Source organism: Antechinus flavipes, chromosome 2, assembly GCF_016432865.1.
Source record: "Antechinus flavipes isolate AdamAnt ecotype Samford, QLD, Australia chromosome 2, AdamAnt_v2, whole genome shotgun sequence".
Lineage (NCBI taxonomy): Eukaryota > Metazoa > Chordata > Mammalia > Dasyuromorphia > Dasyuridae > Antechinus > Antechinus flavipes.
The window spans coordinates 229,735,135-229,747,881 of NC_067399.1; the positions used below are offsets into that span (position 1 = coordinate 229,735,135).

General features: G+C 37.0%; 1 protein-coding gene across 2 annotated transcripts in view; it reads right to left on the reverse strand.

The window, feature by feature from the left end:
- The window catches only part of FAM178B (family with sequence similarity 178 member B), a 170,837-nt gene extending 160,277 nt beyond the window's left edge, over positions 1 to 10,560 (reverse strand). The window contains exon 1 of one of the 2 annotated variants that reach the window (XM_051976416.1): positions 10,292 to 10,560. The gene's annotated coding sequence lies outside the window, so the exon portion shown is untranslated. Of the gene's footprint in view, positions 1 to 7,182; positions 7,301 to 10,291 lie in introns of those variants that run through there. The other variant, XM_051976417.1, reaches the window with a different exon arrangement.
- Positions 10,561 to 12,747: the final 2,187 nt, after the last annotated feature.

Here is a 12,747-nt window from a genome sequence, read left to right on the forward strand (position 1 = left end):
CCTGTGGCTTAGGAATACTGTTTTACCAGGGTTTGTGGAGCATGGATTAGAGAAGAAAGGACACTAGAAGACAGGGGACAAATTAGGAAGCTACACATAGGGACAAGATGAGGGTCATAACATAAAAGAAGCTGTTTTGTGAGGAGAGAGAAGGTCTGATAACAAAAGGTGTTGGGGAAGAAGAATCAACAAGATTTCTTGGTTAATTGAATGGGGGGAGGGAGGTGAGAGAGAAAGGGGAATTAAGGATGCCTGTGAAGTTATAAACTCAGAAACAGACTCTCAACAGAAATAGGCAAATATAGAGAAGAGAGTGAGTTAAGTCAAAGACAATAAGTTGTTTTCATTGCCATAGGTACACAAGGTAGATCATTATTATCTAGTTATTCCATTCTGTATGATTCTTATGTCTTTCTAGATATCCTGCAAAAAGGATCCACCCAAGATGTTATAATCATTTTATTTTTACTGATATGTTTCTGAAGATTCTTTGAAACTAATAGTACATTTTACCTATCGTTTTGTAATTATTCACATAATTTTCTTTCTCTGTTTTCATCCTACCTGTTTTAGCTAATAGCGTCATATCTGTATCATAAAAGGAATTTGGGTAGGACTCCTTCTTTCCCTATTTTTTCAAATAGTTATAAATGAAACTGAAATGGAAGGTTAATAACCTATAACAGTAGCTATAACATATGAGTGCTTTCTAGCTTAAAATTAAGATATGTCATATTTTATTTTGAAAAACAAAAAAAGATGAGCTCCATCCATGTAAAAAATGGAGACTTGGGGCAGTTAAGATAGAGCACCAGCCCTGAAGTCAGGAGGACCTGAGTTCAAATCTCATCTCAGACACTTAGCATTTCCTAGCTGTGTGACCCTTGGCAAATCACTTAACTCCAATTGCCTCAGCAAAAATAAATAAATAAATATTTTAAATGGAGATTTGCTATAATCCTGGAAATTCAATTCATAAAACTAGTAAGGATGAGGATGGAAAGGAATTTTCACCCATGAAAATGAAGATAAATAAAATAGAATTATTTTTCTAAAGATCATTTATGGGACTTAGTTAATTAACATTATTAGTATGGGTACCAAGATCAATAATATTAAAAAAAAATAGGAGTTTATCTACTCTTATGTGCAAAGTATTTAAAAAGGCTCAGATAGAAGTTTTAGGAACTTGTTATTTCAGAAGAACAAGGTAAATATCATAAGCAATAATACAAATGGTACAGGAAGGTGAAAAAACTGGCAGATTTGAAATCATAGTTTGGAGACAAAAATTAGCTTTGCTACTTACTATCTGTCATCTCAAATAAGTTGTTTTACTTGAACTTGGCTCTTTTCAGCAATGTAGTGAATCAAGGCAATTCCAACAGACTTGTGATGGAAAATATTATCTATATCCATAGAGAGAACTATGGAGACTGAATGTGGACCAAAGCATAGTATTTTCACTTTTTTGTTGTGATGGTTTGCTTGTTTGTTTTTTCTTTCTCGAATTTTTTTCCCCTTTTGATCTGATTTTTCTTGAGCAGCATGATGAATATGGAAATGTATTTAGAAGAATTGCACATGTTTAATTTATATAGAATTGCTTGTTATCTTGGGAAGGGGGAAAGAGGGAGAAAAATTTGGAACACAAGGTTTTGCAAGGCTATATGTTGAAGACTATATTTGCACATATTGGGGAAAAAAAATTTTTCATTACTTCACTTTTGTGGGTCTCAGTATCTCAATTTTTTTAAAAATGAGGGAGTTGAATTGGGGACTTCTAAATCTGAAGTCCATTACCATGTTCTTTTGTATAGTAGGAGGAGTAGCCATTGATGACTCAGGCCTTAAAGCCTAGGCAATATGCTCAATCTAGTGCCAACTAATTTGGAGGCTTGATGAGCTTGCTTTTAGGCATACAAAATGGCCCAGTGAGCCTAGACTTCAAAGCAAGTACCAATATCCGCTGATATTTCCTGTCTGCTCACTGCAGGGTGATAAAAAGCCTTTTTGTCTGCTGAGCAGGAACTGAGTGTGTATATAAAAGGTTAGAAAGGACAATCTCTTATTCTTTCTTTCCAGAAGATTTCAAATGACAAGGAAAATAGTTGTGGGCCTAGGGAGTAGAGTAAGGGACAGATTGGGCCTCACCTCCCACTTTTCTGCCAGGTATCCTAAAATACTTTGTTCTTGCTTTTGTTTCTTTTGTTTTTCCTTTACTAATCTTTGGTGAATAAATATCCAGATAAACTAGACCACTTTATAAACTTGGGAATTTTGAAAGGAACTCACAAAGCAGAAAGACCTATTGAAAGGTCATTGAAGGATCTATCAGAAATCTAGCAACTACAGTCCCAAATCACAGCAGTTAAGTCTAGTGAGAACTCAGTAAAGAGACCTCAAAGCAGCTGAGCAATTTGTCTGACCCAGCAGGGAGCTAGTCCAGCCTAGCAAGGGAGTGATTAATTCATCAATTATACCATATCCAAATAGTGAGAATTCCTTCTAGAGAGAAAAATTATTTACTACTTACATGGGGAGAGGGAAAGTTATGTTACAGAACCTCAACTTGAAAACTGAATACATTCTTCCTCAAGACTAAATGGGTACATAGAGAAAACTTCTCAGATTTGGAGTTTGTGGGGGAGGGAAAACGTATTTTTATATCATGGCCCTTTTTACCTTCTCAGTACATATTCCTTTGTAAAAACGAGTTGGTATCACTCAGTTTAGAGATATTAGGAAGATTTCACCTGATTAAATGATATTGGGGAATATATCAGATGGGGGCCTGAGAGGGATAGTTTTAGATATACTTATCCCCTCAGGGTTGCCCCTAGGACAATGAAGGGAGAAGTAATTAGTCACTATTTGAGAACCAACCATGCCAGTGCTAGTTGGAAAGTGGGAGACTTTGAAACCGTTTAAAAATATTCAAGTATTCAACTAGACTTATGGACTTGTGATCGCTTTGATTCAGGAATTCTCTCTAAAATGTAGACTGCCACTCAGCCATGTCTGTGCAACATCATATGTAGCTCTAATCTATATTCTCCCCAAAGTTCACCACTTGGGTACCACCAAAGTGCTTTCTTCCAACATCTCAAGGATACTTCTAGAGGCCTCCAACTGTCATCCATTGCTCTTGCCATGTGACCAATTTTCCCTTCATGTTATATAATCCCTTGATAACATGTTTTCCTCCTATTCTTCTTTGAAGATCTTTATTAGATATATGTGGCAGTTTTCTTACATCTACCATGCTTCTTTTCCATTGCCTTATTCTCATTTTCATTTCTTCAGATACAATGGTATTCCAGATCTCACTCACATATAGCAAGACTGGTAAAATATTTGTTTAAAAAAAAGGGAGCTTTGCTTTCATGGGAAACTTAGAATTGGTAAAATAACTGCAATTTCCCAAAAGTAATTCAACTTATTGTCCTTTTCAACTCTGGACCAGAAATGTCTGTCATTCATTAAATACACATGTGAAGGATCATACTATCCATAGGGAACCCCTCTTCAACTTTGACTAGATCTTCTCCATCATGGAGATGAATAATTTTGGGAAGCATACATTTGCTTCTCTTTTTAAATAGTGTTATTTCTGGTTTTCCATATTTTAAAGAATTTTTAACAATCTGGATGTAACAGAAACATTTTGTTGTAAAAAATTCTGTAAGATGGTGTCCTGTCAATGTTTCTTCATAATCAATAAACAATAAGCCCAACTGAATTTTATATTCTCTATATCCTTTGGTCTATTATGGATTGATCAAGATGGGCTATTATTTAATATTCCTCGTGGAAGTGTTCAATTTCTATTAATACCCTCATCAAAGATAACTTCAATTCATGTATAAATGATTTTTACAAAGATTTGGCATAGATAAGAAAGTAGACATATAGTGTGGTAATTACTGATCAGTTTGGTCAATTTGGTCAGTTTGTTGGTTTGTTTGGGGTTTGGTTTTTTTTTTTTTAACTATTAATGAAGTTTGAGATTGTCTTCATGCTTTTGATATCTTTCTGTCCTTCAGATACCTTGTATCTAAATGTTCTCATCTCTCAATGCCTTCACAATTTTATGGTCTCTATCACAGATCTTCTTTCTATAGCTTGGTCCAGTGCAGCTGCTTTTCCTGTTTTTGTTCTCTTTAATGCATTTCTACCTCCTCTGAAGTAACTTGGGAAGTATGATACTAAGTTTGGTAGTTCTGCTATGGTTGTAGAAATTTTTTTTGGCAAATCATTTCCATTTGTCTTTCATTTCTAATCCTCTTTCCATTTTCATCTTTGAATGCTCTTGGGATAACTTTGCTTAGTTGAATAGCTTGCCAGGTTTTCTTTTGACTGATTTTATCTTGTGATGCCTCCCTCTGCTTTATGAGATAATGCTGCTCATAATTGTCCATCAATCTTCTAAGATTGTAAAAAAGGAGTTTATATTCTATCCTGGTACTGCCTTTGGAAGCCATTTTTTTTCCTTCCAATTTAGTAAATAAGTCAAATGTTACCTAAGGTATTTTCTGGACCCTTCTGGTCTCCTTGTTGTAGCAATTAATTTACATTGTTTTAACTTTTGGATAGAATCATTATAGTCATTGTCAATTTCATTTCTGTTGTCCATTTTCCATTTCTTATTTCCAAAAGCTTGCTTAAATAAGTGTTAGATTTTTAAAAATTTTACAACATATATTTTTCTAATTGTTATTCTTTCTTTTTATTATAAATTCTGTTCTTTGCTCTGACAAGTCAATGGCCTGATTGTACACAGACAGCTGACTCCAGTTAAAGTCCCCTGTTAATAAATTTTTCCTATGACTAAAATGTAGTCTCTCTCATTCTTTGTGATATTATTTACTGTTCTTCATGGCCAGCAACTACAAATTCTTTAAAAGAAAGTATCCGTGAAACAGAAGTATTTTTTATTATTCAGTTGTTTTTACTTAGGTCTGACTCTTTATCACCCAATTTGGGATTTTCTTAGCAGAGATATTGGAGTGGTTTATCATTTCCTTCTCCAACTCATTATATAAAGAAATTGAGGCAAACAGGATTAAGTGACTTGCCCAGGGTCACCCTGTTAGTGTCTAAGGGCAGATCTGAACTAAGGATGCTGTGTATTTTTGGCTCCAGGTCTTAATACTCTTGTCTACTGCTCTATCTGCCTGCCCAATAGAGGCATTAAGTTTCTGTATAATTTATATGTCTTTGGTCTCTCCTGAACCATGTTCCTATATATTTCCCCTCATCTTCAACCTTTCTCTTTTGCAATGAAGTCATCAATTATCAAGAGTGTCTGATAATTTCATGTAAGTGGTCTTATCAAGTTCTTCCAAGAGTTTCTTTACCACATATTCTTGAGCAGGTAATGTTGATACATAAGAAGCCATTATTTTTGTGGTGGATTTTTCTAAATACTTATAATTAGAACTTAGATATGTCAAACCAAATGTCCCACAAAATAAAAGTTTTTAGACTGATGAAACCCCTTCACCAAATTTTTATTTGTCCTTCAAAGCCTACTTAATAATTCATAAATAGGTAAAAAGCAGCAACTTTCTTCTCCTAATGTCATTTATAGAAAGAATATCAAGATTGTTGTGATTCAGTAATTTCAGCAATAGGTTCACTTATTGGTTCTGGACAAGAATCTCCCACTTAAAATACAATTAAACTGAAGTTTTGTGACAGTTTAAAAACCATTTGTCTTTTTAATTGCACAAGCATAACAGGGCCCATACAAGACTGAAGGTCTTTTTAAATTTTTCTTTATTTCATGGCTTGTCATGGCAAAAAAAAAAAAAAAAAATCATTATGAGGTAGTCAAACTAAAAAAAAACCACTCTGATTATTCACTAGGATCATACTGGAAGCCTTTTCAAAATGGTGGAACTCCAAACCCAGGAAGTAGGACTTTAGAGGATAAACCTTAAAGCTCTAGATAAATGTTAGATATAATTCTTGTTATTCTATGACTATAAACTCCCTGAAATTAGGAACTATATTTCGTTATATCTTTGCCTTCATACCTCTCTTGGCCTGCTTCTGACCTGTAGTATGAAAGAACTGGACTAAGTAAATCTTAAGAGTGTATGGTTCAAATTTGTGATCCTATTTGCATTAATGTCACAAAATAATGTTCATGATGAAATTCAAATGGGGAGACTTTCAAAAGCATCACTTACCCTTTTATTTAATGTCATGGACCATTTTGTCCATCTGGTGAAGCCTACAGATCCCTTTTCAAAATGTTTTTAAATGTATAAAATGCATAGGACTAAAAAGGAAGTCAATTATATTGAAATACAGTTATCACAATACTTATTTTTAAAGTTCATAGATCCCAGGTTGTCAAAACCATTTGAACTGAGCTTTAAATAATTCAAAATTTAGTGGAAATTAAACTAATTAGTGAATCCTCTTGAGGGCAGGGCTGTTTTTAGAGATATCATGTTCTTAGTCTTTACCTTCAGTACCTAGCATAATATTTTATACATAATGTCTAATAAATGTTCCTAAATTGAAAAGATATTTTAAAAGATAAGAATGCAGGGAAAGAATTGAGTGAAGAAGGCAAATAGGACAAGAGGGAAAGGGAAAGAAGAAGGCAAAGGAGAAAGGATGGGAATACAAAGGAGGAGCTAAAAAGGGAAGAGGAAAGGAAGCTAGAATATTGAGCTGGATGAAAGGAGATTGAGGGGAGGAGTGGAAAGAGGGGAAAGGAGAATGAAGGGAGAAGGTGGGAAGGAAGGAGTGGAGATAGAGAGGGCCAGATTAAAAGGGAGAGGAAATAGAAGGGGCAGGATGGTAAAGAGAAGGAGAGAGAAAGAAGCTGTGAGAGAAAGGTAGGAAAGGAGAGATAGAGACAGGGTGGACCTGACATAAAGGGAGGGAGGTAAAGGGGGCAGGATAGGAATGGGGTAGGAAAGAAGCTAAGGAGACTGAAGGAGAAGAATGGAAAGAAAAGGAGGGAGAAAGGGAGACAGGGCAGAATAGGAAGGAAGAGGAAGTAACTGAGGCAGGATGGAACTAGTAGAAAGATAAAGGAGGAGGATGGGAGGGTGAGGTGGGGTAAAGGTGAGATCACTGGAAACTGGGGGAAGAGAAAGAAGTGGAGGGGCGGACGAAGTGACCCGAGGGAAGAGGATCATATAAAAGAGACAGACTTACGTCCTTCCTTACTTTCAGAGGCACAGCTCTGGCCTGACGGGCGGGTCAGAGGGTAGCTCAGGGGCCCGGCCGGCCCCACCTCCAGCTCTAAGACCGCTGCCCCCAACCCCAGATCCCACGGCTCGCTCCCCTGCCGGGTACCACGCGCAAACTCCCTATCTCCCACCCCCAGAAAATAGTGCCTTTTAGATTCCAGAGCTCGGGCCTCCGACGCCTGCCCTCCCCACCCCCTCCCTGTTGGCCCAGCCGTCGCACCCCGCGGAGGTCGCCGCGTGCAGGGGCTGGTAGGGCTCCTTGCTTTGCTGGAAAGCCAAAGCCAGCTCGAGTCTCACTCCTGGAACCTGGAGAAGTGCCCTGATTCGAGACAATCAGGAAAGTAATTAAGGGTGGTGTAAGTTTGAGAGGCTTTGCGGTACTTTGTATTAAAGGCTAGATGTGGAGTCAAGAAGGCGGAGGGGGGGGGGAGTCTCATCATTATCCGGACCAGTCTCAGGTTCCTCACCTGTAAAATGGAGATAATAATACCAGTAGGACCCACCTCGCCGGATTATTGTGGAGGCTCAATGAGATCATATACTGGAAGGTCCATAAATGTCAGTTATAATGCTCATGCTTGGCCCTTTCTACCGCCCACTCTAGTACGGATTGGACGACTGCCATTTCTGCTTTTCCACTGAGACAGCAGTGTTGGGGGGGAAAGACTAGCTTTGGCCTTGGGTCAGAATCTTTGCTTTCCAATTACTGTTTGTATGAGCTGGCAGCCTTGGCCTTATCATCCATTCCTCATGCTTCCTCACTCCACAGATCCACTCAGAAGCCTGAAATTGTCATTTGCACATCAGTAAGCCCAGCCTTTTCTGTACTATTGCAACAACCTCATAATTGGTCTCCTAACCTCTCTTCTACCTTAATCTAACATAGTGCTAAAATGATTTTCCTAAAACAGATCTGATCCCACTCAATAAACTTCAGTGGCACTTTAATAATGCCTTTCAGACCAAATATAAACAAATTCCTCTGTTTCACAACCTGACCCCAGCCTACTTTTCCAATCATAAAATCTTGTTCCCTTCTGACACTCTTATATCTAGCCAGAATAGTCTTCTAACTGTTCTCTTTTTTAAAAGCACTTCCTCCATTAAGAAGGCAAGAGAAATAATTATTAGCCAATTATTAACATGGGAGAAAGAGAAATCTAGATTTTTCCCCCCTAGTTGCTCATTTGTATGACTTGGTAAAGCAATGTCTGAAAGACAGGGCTCATGATGAGATTAGGATCACTTTTGGGTGAAAAAGCTGGGAAACCTTAGTTCTGATTAAAGGGTATTATTTAGATGAATTCTGCCCTTTGTTCAATAAGATTGGATGGAGGATAGATCCTTTTGTACACATTGCAAAATTGATGATTTGAGACCAGGGTTATAATCATAATCAAATCTGAAGTCCTCCCTTAGAATAAAACCACTTATTATAATATTAATTCTCTCATCAATTATTAACCAGTCAGAATTGATTTCTACTTTTCCAAGGATATTTAACTCTGAGAGAAAAGTTTATTTCCTAGAGAACCTTATGTTATTTATTATATGCTAGCCATAATTAACAAATTGATTATTAGCTATCCAAAAGTTATCTCTCTCAGACTTTTCATTCATCAACTATTCTTTACATAAGACTGTCTTCTTCAGTTTCCTTCCCATGCCTGGAATGCACTTACTCTTAACTTATGAATCTTTTGTTTCCTTCAAGACTCAGCCCAAGTCCCACTTTCTCCAAGAAGCCCTTCTTGAGCACTGTTTCCTTGTTAATGACATCCTTTTATATCACATATTTATTTACACTTATTTTGTATGGAGGGGGTGATTAGTCACTCAGTTGTGATACCAAAAATAGCAATGGACAGTGAGGATACAAAAGCAAAAGTGAAAAATAGCTCTTCCTCTCAAAGAACTTGGATATAGTCCATTAGCAGGGGTAGGAAGGGGGAGGGAGGGACCATATACATATATAAATACAGGGTGCCTTATGAATACAGGTACTGTCCCAACATACACTATAAATTCTTTGAAGGCAGAGACTGTATGAGCCTGCTAGTCACTTAATAAATGCTTATGATGATGTCCAAAGTCCTTTACCATTTTAAATTCTATGGCCACTAATATTAAGTATTAAATGCAGGTTATACTACATTTAAGAACCACTTGATTTTTCTCACACAGAGGCCATTCCTTTGCCAAGTTATCTTTCCAAACAATTCCGTAGGAACCAGGTTCACAATCAGTTCATGGACTCAGTATTTCAGTACCAAGAGCTATTCTTATGGATAGAACCTCCTTCTGTTTTTTCTTTGTACCCTGAGGACAAGATGGATTTATATACCACATGAAATTTATTGGATTCTAATCCAATGTAAGAATTTTTAATACTGTATTAATATGTAGAGGCTAGAGAGACAGGCTGTGGACCTTTGACTTCATTGATACAGGGAATTCTAGGACAAGGAAATCTTTCTACCAAGTCAGGTTGACACTTTCTTTATAATTTACAGTCTCAGAGAGTTGTCAGGAGCACTGAGATTTGGTGAGGGCCACACAGCCAGTCTGTGTCAGAGGAAAGACTTGCAGCTCATGTCTTCCAAGTTTTGAAGTGGAATCTCTATTACCCTACTGTTGCCTCATTAATATGTATAATGAAAATAAAAGCTCTAGAGTATAGCAGGTTGTCAAAAACAACCAATCTACAACAGAAATGCAGGATAAAGTAACACTTAAAAATTATACAAAAGATCACACCTTAGCAAAGGTGTCAAACTCACCTCACCAGCAAAACTCTCTAATAAGGCCTGAACCAGATTAAAATGCAATTAAGAAATGTTTAACAAAATAAATATCATTACAGCATAATATAGATCTTGTTGAATTATGATTTTCAAAATGCTTTTAGATATGATAAAACCTCCACCAAGATATGGCAGCAGGAATCTATTTGTATTTTAATTTGACACTACTGCCTTAAAATAAATTGGGATTCCAGAGGTTATCTATTCCACCCCTACCAAAAAAAATCCTAAGTGTAATATTTTAAGATGTGATTGGAGAAAGTTTCCTACCTTGGACAAGAAGAAAACACTGGAAAGAATGCAGTGGACTTCACCTTTCTTTCCATTACAGAAATCCAAAAATTCAGGTAAGACATCATCAAACTATGAAAACAAGGAAAGAATTCTTTAAGCATTTAAAAGGAAGAAAGGAATTACTTATCTCAGAATACCATCAGAAGAGTGAGCAGAGCAGGAACCAAGAACTATAACTCCAGGAGATGTTCTGGCAGCAGCACAGAGCAGAAAGGAAGCTTCTTTGGACCCTAGTTTGAATCCTGATTTATTCTTCAGAATTCCTGGATCTTTTTATCCCTGTGTGACTGAATAACTAGTAACCAGCAGCCAGCAACAATGTAGCAAACCAACTAAACCCAATACTCTTACCAGTTCTCCCAAGGACATTGGGAGGACACTGTGTTTTCCTCCCCTTTACAATAAATTTTAGTTGGGGATCACGAGTTTGCATTAAAATAAAACTGTTTTATCTTGGCTACAGTTGGGATACAAATTGTTTCCCCACAGTCACAGCCTGGCATTCCTGTACATCATTCCTGTACATCAGGACAAGCCTTGGGGCATCGTGTGATCTTTAAGGGAAAGTCTTGGGTGATTAGTTGCAAAAGTCCCACTCAAGGCCAGGAAGGGAGGGTTAGAAGAGTGGAAATGGGGAGTGGGGAGGAGGAAGGATCAGGCAGGAACAGTGCTCAGGAGACCTGGGGAAGGCTAGGCGACTGTTCAGTAAGAGGAGGCAGCCTGATGTCTGTGAGGAGAGAAAAGATTGCTCTGCAGCCTAAGTTAGAGGAATAGGGAAATTATTAACTCATTAGATCTGACTGAGGAGCAGAAGTTCAGCATGGCAGTACAAGTCATTCAGCCAGCCTAAGGGAAGCGAAAGTGGCTCAGCAGGCCAAGGTGAAGTAGGTGATGAGTGCCTAGTAGACCAGGGAATATGGTTAAAGGCAGGCATTCATTTTCCAGGCAAGGGGGCCAATTGAGTAGCTTGAAGTAATTTGAAGCAATCCACACTATTGCTGCTAAAGAAAAAAAAATACACCTAAAAAGATCACAGAGAAAAACTAGTTAAAAAAAACCAAACCTACAAACAAACAGAAATCAGCTGAAAAAGAAAGGGAATAAAGCAAAGTGCTGATGCAATTTTGGGGGGTGGGAATTCTATAGAGCAAATGAAACAGCTGAAGTACTCAGAGTAACAGTGATGGAAAAAGGGAAATATGCTCAAATGGATAAATGAAACATTTAAAAAAATAAAGCAAGAAATAACATTGATAAGAAAAATCACAAAAACCAAAGAAAAGATGAGCTTGTAAAAACATTGGATTTCATTTTTAAGTTTTTATCTCAGAAGATGCTAGAGAAGTAAAAATAAAGAAAATGATGATATGAGAAATATTCTAGAAAACCTGAGATCATCAGAACTAACACAGAAAACAGAATTGTAGGCAATGCTGGCCAACTAGATAAACAGTTTTAGAAAATATGCCAGTTTTTATTTTTAGCTATATGAAAAGATGCTCCAAATCATTATGAATCATTATGAATCATTACAACTCTGAAATACCATTACACACCTCTCAGATTGGTTAGAATGACAGGAAAAGATAATGCTGAATTTTGGAGGGACTGTGGGAAAACTAGGACACTGATACATTGTTGGTGGAGTTGTGAATGCATCTTTCTGGAGAACAATTTGGAATTATGCTCAAAAAGTTATCAAACTGTACATACCTTTTGATCCAGCAGTGCTACTGGGCTTATATCCCAAAGAGATCTTAAAGAAGGGAAAGGGACCCATATATGCAAAAAGGTTTGTGGTAGGCCTTTTGTAGTGGCTAGAAACTGGAAATTGAATGGATGCCCATCAATTGGAGAATGGCTGAGTAAGTTGAGGTATATGAATGTTATGGAATATTATTGTTCTGTAAGAAATGACCAGCAGGATGATTTCAGAGAGACTTGGAGAGACATACATGAACTGATGCTAAGTGAAATTAGCAGAACCAGGAGATCATTATATACTTCAACAATAATACTATATGATGACCAGTTCTGATGGAGGTGACTCTCTTCAACAATGAGATGAACCAAATCAGTTCCATTTGTTCAGTAATGAAGAGAACTATAAGAAATGAATGTGTACCACAAGATAGCATTTCCACTCCTTCTGTTTTTGTCTGCTTGCAATTTTGATTCCCTTCTCAGGTTATTTGTACATTATTTCTAAGTCCGATTTTTCTTGTGCAGCAAGATAAATGTATGTATATGTATATAGTATTTACCATATACTTTAACATATTTAACATGTATTGGTCTACCTGCCATCTGGGGGAGAGGGTGAGGGGAAGGAGGAGAAAAGTTGGAACAGAAGGTTTTGCAAGGGTCTATGCTGAAAAATTACCCATGCATATATCTTGTAAATAAAAAAAACTATAATAAAAAAATTTTAA